The 13,858-nt window shown below is 30.4% G+C and overlaps 1 protein-coding gene across 3 annotated transcripts in view; it reads right to left on the bottom strand.

The window, feature by feature from the left end:
* LOC142326979 (uncharacterized) overlaps positions 1-13,858 on the bottom strand; it is a 226,633-nt gene that overhangs the window by 28,067 nt on the left and 184,708 nt on the right. The window contains exon 1 of one of the 3 annotated variants that reach the window (XR_012756882.1): positions 4,036-4,179. The exons of the other annotated variants lie outside the window; for them this stretch is intronic. The gene's annotated coding sequence lies outside the window, so the exon portion shown is untranslated. Of the gene's footprint in view, positions 1-4,035; positions 4,180-13,858 lie in introns of those variants that run through there. 3 annotated transcript variants of the gene reach the window in all.

Here is a 13,858-nt window from a genome sequence, read left to right on the forward strand (position 1 = left end):
GATCGTACATTAAAAAACGCAGATTTATTTAATTTAGCTATAGAAGGACCACCATACAGATACGAGGTAAATAAAAATTGTAAATCTAGATTTTATAAAACATATGGCTAAGAATATAAGATGTCGAAAATACATAAGATTAAAAGATTAGCACAAAATAGAAAAAACGGAGCACTGTCAAATTTGTTAAGAGACTTCTTTTATAGAACTATTGCTAAAAAAAATATTAATTAATTACTAAATTAATAATAGTTCATTTAAATTAATTTCTCCAAACATCAATTGTTTATTAAATAAAACGGATTTTTATTTTCGTTTTTGCTGAAAAATAGTTGGGACAAAAAAACCGTTAGGTAAAATTTAATAATTATCCGGTATAATATTAAGTTACTTAATTGACCATTTGATTAATTTATTTATTTTTATAATTATTTATAAAAATTAATATGTTTAAAAAAAGTTTTCTGCGTTCCTATTTACTCTACAAAAGGAGGTTCGAATTTATTTTAATGTTATATTACAGAATAATAAGGGTTGGAATAGAACTTTTCAATTAAAAGGTTTAAGTGATTTATTTAAACAGTACATCTGTTTACTGTGTGAGATTTCTAATAAACCTTTTCTTTTATAAATATTTAACTTTTTCGATTAAACGTATGGTAAATCTTAATAAAAAAAAAATTATACATAAAACGAAACAACAATAATGTAGTTAAAGTAAGTTTTTAGTATACTTGTTCTACATATTCTTCAGAGTATTTATTCAAACTCACAATACGTTTTAACGTACGCAACTCGAGTTGGGAAGAGACTACATACAGATTTACTAGAAACTGTCATTTCTTATACTTCCTACACAATTTTCAACTTGAAAAAGACCTCGTCTTACACCCACGGATATCTGATTCCATTTTTTGTTTACAATTTTATATTTGCTATGTATATATAAATATATATATATATATATATATATATATATATATATATATCTTGCATGCAAGATATTGGTATACCTGTAGCTGGAATGGGAGGGGATAACTTTATCTAATCCGCGTACGTGAAATTTTGATTATCATCATGGTAGAAATGATAGTATAATGAAATTTCCATGACGTATCTGCCACCTTTCATCCGAAAGGTCCTGGGTTCGAGCGTGAGATTTTCCGAATTTCAGATAAGGAGCTTTTTATACATTAAAAAGGCTGACAAAAAAGTTGTAATACTTTCCTGGCATTGGTTATTTATGTAGTGGAAAAATAATTATACAGGAAATAAACCAAAAAAAGATTTTAAAAAATACAAAAAATCGATTTTTTAAAAATTTGGTCAGTTCCCCCATCGACATTATTACCCCCACAGAATTTTTTTTTGAGGGTCATCTAGGAAGACATCAAAAATCGATTAGAAATTTGCAATTAATAAAAAGATAGCTTTTTTCGATTTTTGGTGAAGGGGAATTTTTAGGAAAAATTTGTTAAATATGGTAAGATAAGTACGATAATACTGAGATTAATATAAAGTAGGTTATTTTTGCAAAATTTTGAGAAAATTGACACCAAAAGTTTAACAACAAATTGTCCCATGTACACGAATCTCTACAAAAAATTTCATAAAAATCGATTTATCCAGTCAAAGTCATTAACTTCAAACACACTTACATGCTTACGTACGTACGAACACTACTCCTCCACTTTTTTGCCTTTTTGGGGTATTTTTGCGTTATGAAATGTCGTGAAATGCAAAAACCCAACCCATTTTTTGACTGATTATCGTACTTACTTTGTTTCAGCATGGTTACGATATCAAAAAAGTAAATATTAATATTTCATCCAAAAAAAAACCAAATTAAGCAAAGTATTTAGTCGTTATACATTATTAATATGTAGTTCAATAAACAGTGCATTTTACAAAAATATCGCATATAAGAATAACGCTATTTTATTGTCATAACACGCAATAAGTTAATTAAAACAACGAAAGTAACAACTATATTTGGCCATCATTCTAAAGTTTTGTGAATAAACAAAGATGTTAACAAATATAACTTGTGTTTATTATTAATTTAGGCCAGTTCACTATCGATAACAATTTTAAAAAGGAAACATTTCTGAAAAGTACAGTTTGAGAAACTTGTTAAACGGTTTATAAAATATTTCATTCTTAGATAACAATGAATCAATTTACTTTTTTTAATAAGTAAGAACTTAATTAACATTTAAACTATGCGTGACAGAGGTCAGTTTTAATGACAAATGTAGTTTGTAGTTCATGATATTTCAGACGGCAGTTGCTTAGATCTTAGACGGCATTTAACTTAGAATTCTTTGAAGAAATTAAGCGAACAAACGAATATTTTAGTTTCATTCAGGCCGTACTATTATAAGGAGATTACTGAAATTTGACCGTACAAAATTCAAATCTCTCATTGCAGTTTGGCTACATAATGAACATCATTACTCTCAGAAAAGCAACTGTGATTATTGCCACTTTTATCTCAGAAGCTTTATATGTGCAAGAAAAAAAATAAGATAGATATTGGTAGAAAACATAATAATATATTTCACGTTCTGTAGGAAACCGTGCATTACACACACACTATTCTGTACGGCACTTAAATATTTGTTTATGTTCATCACAAAAACATTTCTTATTGATTAATTTAATTTAAATTTATTTCATACATCACGAGAAAACACATATAAGAATATTAAATGTAACATATATTAACATGTATATTCTGATGTAAAAATTTGTTGAAATGGTTTAAGCCATGTGTAATAAAGTGAATGGATATACTTGGAGATATATTGATACGACCAATACATCTCTTTTATAGTAGCTAAGCATTAAGGTAAGGGTTGTTAAGTGCAAGAGTAGCGTATATAAAGGGCTTAAAACTCCCTATATACTATAGAGAACCAAAAGGATCTATGTTCATAGTGAGCGATTGGTACCTTTGATCGTGTTCACGTTTCATCTGTATCTGCATCATGTTTGTAGCATAAAAGAAAGTCGTTTTACCAAGTTTATATCTGTGTAATAGGGTTCTATTAAACCGGTGTATTATATACCCTTTTATAACCACATCTTAGTAACTTGAACATCACTTCATTGGATATTATTTCCACCCCTTTTTTTGTTGTAACTATTAACAACTAACTCTTCGGTCGTAAATAATGTAATATTTCAATGCTAGATTATAAAACCAAATGTGCGACATTTTTTATTAATATGATTTGCTCCTGATTCTTATTCAAGAATTCTTAAATGGTTTTTTTTTATTTTGTTACCAGTAATTCATAAAGCTAGTTGATAATGTAAACATTTCTCTATTTTTTCGCAACTAAAATTTAACATTTTATTTTGGAGCTCTTCTTTATTGAGTTGTAAACGTTATTGATGAAAACACCGGAAAATAATTTCTGAAGTTTACCGTAGTGAAACAAAGTGATAACAAAATTAAACATCAAAACATACACGTGTTTAATCTAGATACCCGATAATTTAATTTAGTTACCCGATAATACACTTTAAATTTTCATTAGAACTATGAAACTTAATGGATCAACTTTATAAATCAGTTAGTTATTTACCTGTGTCTTAAGAGTACTTGAGTAGACGTTTCTGAACTGTTATCAGAAAGACGTTACGTTTAGACGTTATATTTATAGGTACATGGTATAAATCCACAAAAATCTATATTTGATCAATTTATAATCCCGTGGCAGAATCCGTATATTGGACATTTCATTATATAACAAAATATAATATGTTATATGTTATTTAAGATATAACATAAGTACAATATACATAGAACAAGTATTTGTATAATCAGACTAGCCTCTTATCACTCAAAATAAAATAACGTAGAATTTTCCGCAAAGTTTGTTTGCTTTAGAGATAAATGTCTAATAAAAAGGACAATATATAAATTTCATCTTTTCCCATTTTTATGTAAGCTGTTACTGCTAAGTTAGTTTTTTATCTTCCCTTAACTATTATGTACTTAACTACTTATGTACCTTAAATACTTACTCGTATGTTTATCCAAAAGTTTTAATTTCTTACATGGATAACAGTGCTACTAACCCCTTGAGGAAACGAAATATTCGAATTATTTGTGGCTGTAATCAACAGAAAGGACTTTTTTCCTTGTTTGGCAACTGAGCAGCTGATCTTTCTCGGCATCTTTGTCTTCTGAATTGCCACTTCAAGTCATCGCCCTAACATGATTTAGGCCACCATGTTCATCGGGTATGCTCAGCAAAAGTCAGTTCTTTTTCTCCTAGTCCTTCTAACTCCCACTTCAAAAAGAAGGGAACCTACAAAAGAACGTAAACATGTAGCATGTTATAGGAGCAGTAACTGATAGTGGCACGTGCAGGCACAAACCCTAATTCAGTCTACTTAATAAAGCTACTTCAGTAGTATATTAAAGGAATACACTGCTACCACATTTTGCATACATTTTACATAGAATAGAGTAATGAATTGGTTTTTAAAACAATAAGTTTATTTAAATAAATCACACAGGCATCTGTGGTGAGAGTGGTAGCGTCTTGGCCTTTCATCCGGAGGTCCTGGGTTCGAATCCCACGGTCAGGCATAGCATTTTTTATACGCACAATTCCATATCCCACGCACAAGCTTATGTGGCTATATCATTAAGCACAAAAAAAAATACTTAATTCAATTTTTATCATACTTAAATTCAACCTACCCATCTTTTTGAAAGATATTTTCTGAAGGTCAATTTATTTTTCAAAATAAATTTTTGAAGACATTCTCTTAAGAAGTTTTTACGAATATAACAACTTTAAGTAAAAAATTCGTACGGTATTTCTCCATTTCAGCAAAAATTCTCTTTTTAAAGTTTATTTGTTGAGAATATAAATTACTGAAAGATTTTTGAGGATAAAAATTAAAATTAACAGCATTTTTAAAAAATTACGCAGAATTTTGTTTTGCCTTCGCCATCACAATATGAAAACAATTTCCGAAATTTTAATTGATTCCACATTATGTATAATAGATAGTAACTGGTACTTGGAGAAATGCCTAGAAATTCATTTATTCTATTGCCAGTTAAAAAGTGAATAACAACAAACAGCCAGCGTAATTTCGTATGGCTGAACATAGCTTAATTAGTAAATTGTCTCTCGATCACTTACTCAAGATTGTGAATTTTTCGTAATAAGAAGATAGATTGTAAGATAAGCAGGACAATTTAAACATAGAGTTTACAAGATTATAAAAATAACTTTACTTGAATAATAAATAAATGTTGATAGTAGAACATAGAATTTGCTAATTTGTTCGATAGGGTTACGTTATCCAAATGAAAATCTTGTTAAATTATAATAATCCATTGAGAGTAAGCCACTACTACTGTTTATGCTTTCTTTCAGTTGAAGTAGGGTTTATTATTATAGTAAAACACAAACAGACCATAAGTCTCTACACCTCATTATGAGAAATCTTTGCCAATGAGTCGAAGCTTAAAAAATCGCTTCATAAATACAAAAACAAAAGAGATTCTTTTGTTATACCCTAATCACCATTCTCTTTATTTTGATAATTTCATTTGATTACTTAATTATCATTTTAAAAAAGCGAAGAAAATTATCCTTTTTGTAACCTTAGTAGATTTTCCCCCCGTTTGAATTCCGCAAATATAATTCTAAAAATAAGACATATTAAATGATTTATAACTGTTTTATTGTTACTGTAATTTGACAATAGAAATTAATTGTAATTTTTAATCTTTGAACCAATGATTTTCCAGTTATCAGCCATTCTCTAAGTATACATATTTCTGTTATGAATGTTATTTTAAACAAATTAAAAACCTGTGTGAATTTATTTAAAAGCCTAATAAGATACTGTATACAATAATGAAAAACAATTACAACGTTACGGATAGTTTTATATTTACAAATAAAAATATGATAAATATTTTGTTCCAGTCCGGTACAACAAAGAGTATTTCTAACAAGAAAATAATAAATCAGTGCATTTTTTCTAGAACAGAACTCAAATAAATAAATAAATATATATATATATATATATATATATATATATATATATTAACAGAAAAGAGACTGGAAAATACAGTAATATTTACTCAATTTTTCCGTTATCATGAAATGAATTATTAAGTTTATATTCATCGCCAAAGGAAAATGTTTGTTGATTTTATTTCGACCAGACTTCGTGTTTTGGATCGGAGTCTGGATGTTCTGGATTTGGAAGACCGCTTCCTTTTTCCTGTTTAACCTCCGGAATCATCGTCAGGTATTACTTCAGAGGATGAGTGAGAATGATATGTAGGAGTGTAAATGAAGTATCCTGTACAGACTTAAGTCAACCATTTCTGAGATGTGTGGTTAATGAAACCCAACCATCAAAGAACAACGGTATCCACGATTTGGTATTCAAATACATATAAAAGTAAGCATATACATATAAAGTATACATATAAAGTAGCCTTTACTAGGACTTGAATGATGGAACTCTTGACTTAGAAATCAGCTGATTTGCGAAAACGCGTTCACCACTAGACCAACCCGATGGGTTGGATTTGGAAGACCTGACAGAAGGTTTGTCGATGGCTTTTATTGACGCCGCTGAGTGTTCAGTTCCTCGTAGTTTCGGTCGAGAGAGGCTAGCTCTCTGGTAGAGTAGAGAATTGACTGTTATGAAACAGGCTATCTATCGTTGCGGACAGCATCTCAGCATGAGGGTGATCCGGAACGGGGAGCGGTCCTTTGTGCATAAACAGGGGAACAAGGATCCCTGGGGAATTGTGTATAGGGTCTTGGGACACAAACGCTCTCTCGACCCGGCTCTGTGTAATTTTAGACATGTCTGAAATTTTGCACAGACGACTTGATATACTGCCTGGATGCTGAAGTAAGTGAGACCGCGGGTGATGATATCATCAGCGGGTGATGATATGCGGTCCCTCTCCGGGTGAAGTGGCAACCGAAACCGTCACATGGAGGGAGTCTTCCCCTATGGGGTCAGGATGATCCAGATAAATATTTCTATGTAACTATTCATTTTTCATTTTAACCAACAACCAACATTTAAGTTGCTAAAACGTCATATATAAGAGTGATTTTAACACACTTATTTCACACTATGTATGTATGCGTGTGTGTGTGTGTGTGTGTGTGTGTGTGTGTGTGTGTGTGTGTGTGTGTGTGTGTGTGTGCGCGCGCGATTAGAATTAAGCTGCTGTTTTAAAAAAAATAAAAACATACTTCTTCCTTGATTATTATAATTTCCAGTTCTCTATTCAACTTCAGTTAATTTTCAAAGATAAAAGTTATAGAAATTCAACACAGGAAAACATTATATCAGGCTTACGTAGTTTACACAACCCCTCTCGTAACGGTTGGACCAAGAACCATAACAAGAAATTTATTACCAGTAGTTTATCTGGAATAATACTTTTACCTGAGCACCATTTAGGAGATAACTGTGAAGAAAAGGATTTATTTTATAGTTTTGGTTGTTTTATAAGAATTATATGGGATGCAACTGTTCTTTAGTGAAGAAAACATTTTTAAATTTAGTTTTGATTGTACAATACACCTAATTACAGCATGTACTATCACTTTTACTACCGCCAAAAAAAAAAACAGTTTTTCTACAATTTAAATAGACTTATGTTTAAATTATACTATGTTGGTAGTTTTGAGAATATATTCGTAATTATAAACACAAAGTTATGTAAACTACAGTAGTAAACATAGAATAGTTTGCGATTCGGTTTACGGTCTTTGTTTTTTTTCTTTTTTTAGTTTAAAAATTCGTTTTCTTTTTACAAGAAGACCCTGTTAAAAATAACTGGCGGTTGAATAATATGAAAATAAACAGAGATAGAAAGCTGGAAAATGAACAAAAACATTAAACCAGTCCATGAATAATGATAAAAAGACAATTAATTTAATTTCTGTTTAAATAACATCTTGTTATAATAAAATTTAAGATAATTGTTAAATTAAAAATGATTCGTTACCGTAAACAATAGTTAAATACAAATTCTGATTGATGGTGATACTACATCATCTACTAATCCAGAAATATTTTCAAAAGATCTTTCGTAATTATTAGTCATTTTTTAATTATTGGAAATTCTAAACAAAACCCCATTTGAAAAGTTTATATTAAAGTTATGTAGTTACATTCTATAGTAAAAAAAAAAAAAAAAAAAAAAAAAAACAATTATGAAAACATAACAAATGGAATTTCTGTTAATCTACTTTGTTACACAATACAAAAATATATTGCTAAACCACTTCGAAAACGCCTTGTGTGCATATGCATGTATCTGGTGAATAAAGTTGCAGCTGTTACTTAGGTTAGTGTTTATGAAGATCTTCTCCAGCTATAACCATCTACACACGTCATTAACACTACATTCAGGATATCCGGTGTCATGTTTCCATTATGCATCATGGATCATACATCATGCGTCATAGGGTATTAAACAACTTACGCGGGATAAAGTTAAACGTAATGTAGAAGGCATTAGAAGCCATATATTACATATATATTAATATCTAATTTAATTAGCACAGTGTACAAAATAACACTTGTATATCACGCTGACCGATGGGTGTAGCGTTTAACATACCGGTTTCGGATTCAATTTCCGATATGAATCATCCTTTTTTATGCTTATCATTTCGTTCATCACAATTTTCCTTAAAAATATGTTTATAAGTAAGCCTAAGTCAATAAATATCATTTCAAAATAGAACATTAAACGCAAACAATTTATACCGTTTAAAATAATACCCTTTCACCAATATTTCATAGAAAAATATAACTTCTAGTTTTTTTGTGCGTTGTACAGGCAATGACTTCTAAGGTCATTTGTTCTCTTCATATTGTTTTAAAAAAAGTATTAAATCACCAGAAGGATTGCCCGATATAGGGGTGAATAGAGCCCTAACATTTTAATTAAAACACAGAAATAAATATAACATGAAAGATTTAAACAAAACGAACACATGTAATACTTACAGAGTGTATTATTATTACTACTACTACTACTCTTATAATTATTATTATTATTTATATTTTTATAAATAAAGTCAAATAAAAAATAATTTAAGAAATGTTATGGTCGTAGAAAATGTCCGTAGTGAAAGTAAAACTTGGTTTAAAAATAATGCATGCATTTTTTTTAGTAAGCATGAAAAACCCATTAAATTTGTTTAACTGTGTTCATCGTTAAAATGTTACAGTTAAATAAAATAAAACAATTTGAATAGTCAAATTCTAATTTCAAAAAATATCTCTTCTCCGTAATATAAAGAAATATTTAATAACATCTTAAAAACAGGATTTTCATAAAGCAAGTAAAATATTTGCTCTCAGCAATACTTTTTTTATTTCAGAGAATAATAAATCTATAAAAAATTAAGTATGATTGAGTAAATATCTAATTTTTAATAAATATCTTTTTTTATTTTTTACACTTAAAATATATGACTTCGCCTACATAAGCAAAACATTCTATCATAGCATTAAAAGTAAGAGCAATCTAATGTTTACTCAATACATCAAACAAAGTAAAAGCAGTTACCTTTTACAAGCACTTGCTTTTTAATTCGGTTAAAATTTGTGAAATATAATCAAAATGTTGCGAATATGGTATAGATCACGTGACTAACCTAGGTCGTAGATTATAAAAGTCAACTTTTGCTGTTTTATAAATCCCCAATTCTATGAAGAACGATTTTATTTTCACTACTTAAAAAACAAAAACCTACTTAAATGTTACCTTTAAACATGGCTTGACAAGTGAAGCGTAATAAAAATTTCTATGAAATACTCATCACATAATTTTGCTTTCAATTTAAAATACGGATAATGACTTAAAATAAATGAAAAGTTTCTCAGTTGCATTCAATTTTTATAAATAAAAACAGTAGCATTTCAACGAGGATTTAAGAAATTAATATTTTGTCACTAAAGTAAATTTACCTGACCGAAAATTATTAGGCATGGTTTATAAGAAAAAAATACTAATTGAGTTTTCTTATTACTGAAATTTCCCTGACAGCATTACTTCATGTAACCAAACTTACCTAGGTTTCGTCACATTACGGAGAAAAAGGACAAGATTTGTTTAATGACAATTTACTTATAGAAACCGGAATACAGTCTATTTTTTTTGTTCAGCCTCGGTACGCGTGGTTTATAAATGTCGCATTGTGTACAACTATTAAAAATAAATATATTTAAACAGAATTAAACACAATATAATTTTTACTTATTATAATTAAGAAAGTAAAAACAGTTACTTTTCAGCTTGATTCGAATAAATGAAATATGATAAACGACGTAAATCTGAGGCATTATGATAAGATGAGGTAGACCTTATCTTCTTATCACAGAGCATTAAGAACCATCCCATCCATTTTCACTTATTACATCTAAAAACCAAAATCAGTTCCCTTTCAATTCAGTTTTACTTAGTAAAACGGGTATACAGTAAACATCATGAATTGAAGTTTAATAGGGTTAACTCTGCCGGCCTCCGTGGCGCGAGTGGTAGCATCTCGGCCGTCCATCCGGAGGTTCCGGGTTCGAATCCCGGTGAGTCATGGCATTTTCACACACGCTACAAGATCATTCATCTCATCCTCTGAACCCATACCAAACGGTGGTCCTGGAGGTTAAACAAGAAAAAACCCCTATTAACTCGACGGCCTCCGTGCGCGAGTGGTAGCGTCTCGGCCTTTTATCCGGAGGTTCCGGGTTCGAATCCCTGACACACATGGCTTTTTCTCACGCTACAAAATTTGTCATTCGTCTCATCCTTTGAAGCAATAACTAACGGTGGTCCCGCAGGTAAAAATAATTTAAAAAAAAAACTTATTTAACTTCATGTGCTTTGATATTGTCACGTGTTCGCCATTCGACCAGAGAGTTAAAAGACTAACAAACTGAAAGTTTCTTATAGATACAATTTATTACCCTAAAGACATATAAACAAAATAAATTATAAAAATTATAATATCAACGATAATAATATTACTAGCGTTAATGAAAATACGTATACATAACGTACAAAATAGTAATTCAAATACGAAAGACAAGATTTATTTGTTTAATGACAATTAAATTATAAAAACCGGAATACAGTCTATTTTACTAAAAACGTTATAATGACCGCTACAACCTAATATTCTATTAACAACAATACAACACTAGAAGGGTCTAAAGTTCATTCAATTAAATTTCTGCAAATATTATTACTTTTACTGTTTACAATAGAACTACCCTACACTTTATGAATGAGTAGTAGATTACTATCGCTTCCACTACTTTTTTTCCTGCTCAGCCTCCGGGAATACCGTCAGGACTTGAGAGGTTGAATGAGGATGATATGTATGAGAGTAAGTGAAGTGTAGTCTTGTACAGTCTCTGGTAGACCATTTCTGAGATGTGTGGTTAATTGAAACCCAACCACCAAAGAACACCGGTATCCACGATCTAGTATTCAAATCCGTATAAAAGTAACTGCTTATACTAGGATCTGAACCTTGGAACTAGAAATCATCTGATTTGCAAAGACGAGTTCACCTCTAGAAGAACACGGTGGGTGTCGCTTTCACAAATGTTTACCAGTAACGTACCGAACAATTTTCTGCATTCACTCACTATCCACGATGAAATACTCGTGATATACACTCATTCATTGTTAACACACGCTTACTGATGTCGCAGTCACCGCAACCGCGTCGAATTCGGGCTTGCGAAACTACTCATATCGCTTGTTATCACGATTACAGCGAGCAAGGCCTCGTAGAACTACTGACTGTTTCCGCTGGCAGTATTTATATCCTCTGGCCTGCAAAACCAGTACCTGCCTCCTCCCTTTAATTGTTGAAGCGTAATAATTTTCATCGTCCGCGCCCTCACGTTTTTCTATAAATTCTTATTCCGGTTCAGAAGCCCTTCTGGTCGAACAGCTTTTAGAGGTGCCACAAATAAGAGATTGTTAAACCGACCTGTTAGTCTGAGAAAAGAATCCCTTTTAGTTCCTTTTGGATTTTTCTTTTCATTATTATTTTCTCTTTTTTCTTCTTAGTTGGAAGAAATTTGTTACCGTAGTCCGTTATAGTAGTCCCGTTACAATGTTACTAAAAAAATCCTTAACGTAGCGATAGGATCAAATTAATTTTCAGTTGGGCATCTAAAAATGTAAAAACAGTTATATCTTACACCTTTTGTGTGAGAAAAATATAATCTATAAATGATCGGTATAATATAGATTCATGTGACAAAACCCGATAGGTTGGGCTGTTTAAAATTGGTTGTGATGTTTTAAAAATCCAAAACTTTGAAATTGGGTTAAAACTGTCCCATTTTCACCTTCTATCTATAAAAATTTTGAAATCGAGGAGAATAAATGTCATAAAATCGAAAATTTTCTCTATTTAGTATGCATCATTAGGTCGATCCTAAATCGAAATGTTCTAAAAAAAAAAAACAATTTTGCTGTTGCATTGTTGCATTATTCTTAGCTAGAAAGTTATTATCAATTGTTACACAAAAAACAAAATCATTTTTTTTAACCTGATATATGAAAGTTTAAAAAACAATCGAAATGTCGATTCATTATAAATGTCGTGATTATACCTCAATAGATATGCTTTATAGATTCCATATGCACTTTTGTATAATTTTAATAGTACCTGACGTATCAGTAAATAAATCTCATTCTAAGCTCAAATCTAAGAAAGTAAAAACCATTCCTTTCATTCTATTTCTATTATAAAAGCAATCTAAACATTTACGATACGGTAAACATTACGTACTCGAACGTCGGTACGCGTGGTTTATAAAGAAGACCAATTGAGTTGTCCTGCCGCCCTCCGTGGCGCGAGTGTTAGCGTCTCGGCCTTTTATCTGGAGTCCTGGGTTCGAATCCCGGTGAGGCATGGCATTTTTCACACACGCTGTAAAACATTCATCTCATCCTCTGCGGAATGAATTGCTTGACTGCGGACCCGGAGGTAAAACAAACCAAAAGTTGTGTTGTGCTACGAATGAAAAAAGTTTCTGACAAATCATTAAGAATCTGCCCATATTAACTTAATAAAATGTTGAATAATAACCTATCTTTCTTTGAATATAAACGTAGATATAAAATTGAAATATCGATGTGGTACATCTCATGACTGTAGCTCGGTAGATTATTTTTTATATCAGTATTTCTGCTTTATAATGGAAAAAAAGTCTTTGATATACTGTCAAAACCAATATTACATTCACTAATTATATATAGAATAGTAAAAAGAGCTCCCTTTTCAACGCGATCTGATTAAGGGAAATGCACTTGAAATGTCAATACTGTACGCATGACCTAAATTAACCTCGATTGATGTTAATTAAACCCACATGTGCCTTCAAATAAAAGCAAAAACTTATTTGACGCAGTATTCAAACCAATCTCTCTTTTTTTTAATTGTTGCATCTAAACAAGTAAACAGTTGTTTTTCAATTCGATTTTTGTATATTGAATACAATTAAAATGTGGTCGATACGGCACAAGTCATGTGATCGACCCTAAGCCGTGGTTTATAAAATGAAAATAAAAGAAAACCACTTGTCATTTTGTTTAAACGTAAAATATTATTACATAACAATAAACCAAATGTAATTTTCTCCTTTCTATATTTAAAGATTATAAAAAAATTACCTTTCAATTTGATTTGTAAGTAATCGTAAAAAAAAGGAAAAGGTTATGTTAATTTATTATTATAAAATATAAAACATTTTTTTTTTTGTTAATTTCAAAGAAGTTTCTATTCTTCCACAATATATTCAT

This window comes from Lycorma delicatula, chromosome 6, assembly GCF_047948215.1.
Source record: "Lycorma delicatula isolate Av1 chromosome 6, ASM4794821v1, whole genome shotgun sequence".
Classification (NCBI taxonomy): domain Eukaryota; kingdom Metazoa; phylum Arthropoda; class Insecta; order Hemiptera; family Fulgoridae; genus Lycorma; species Lycorma delicatula.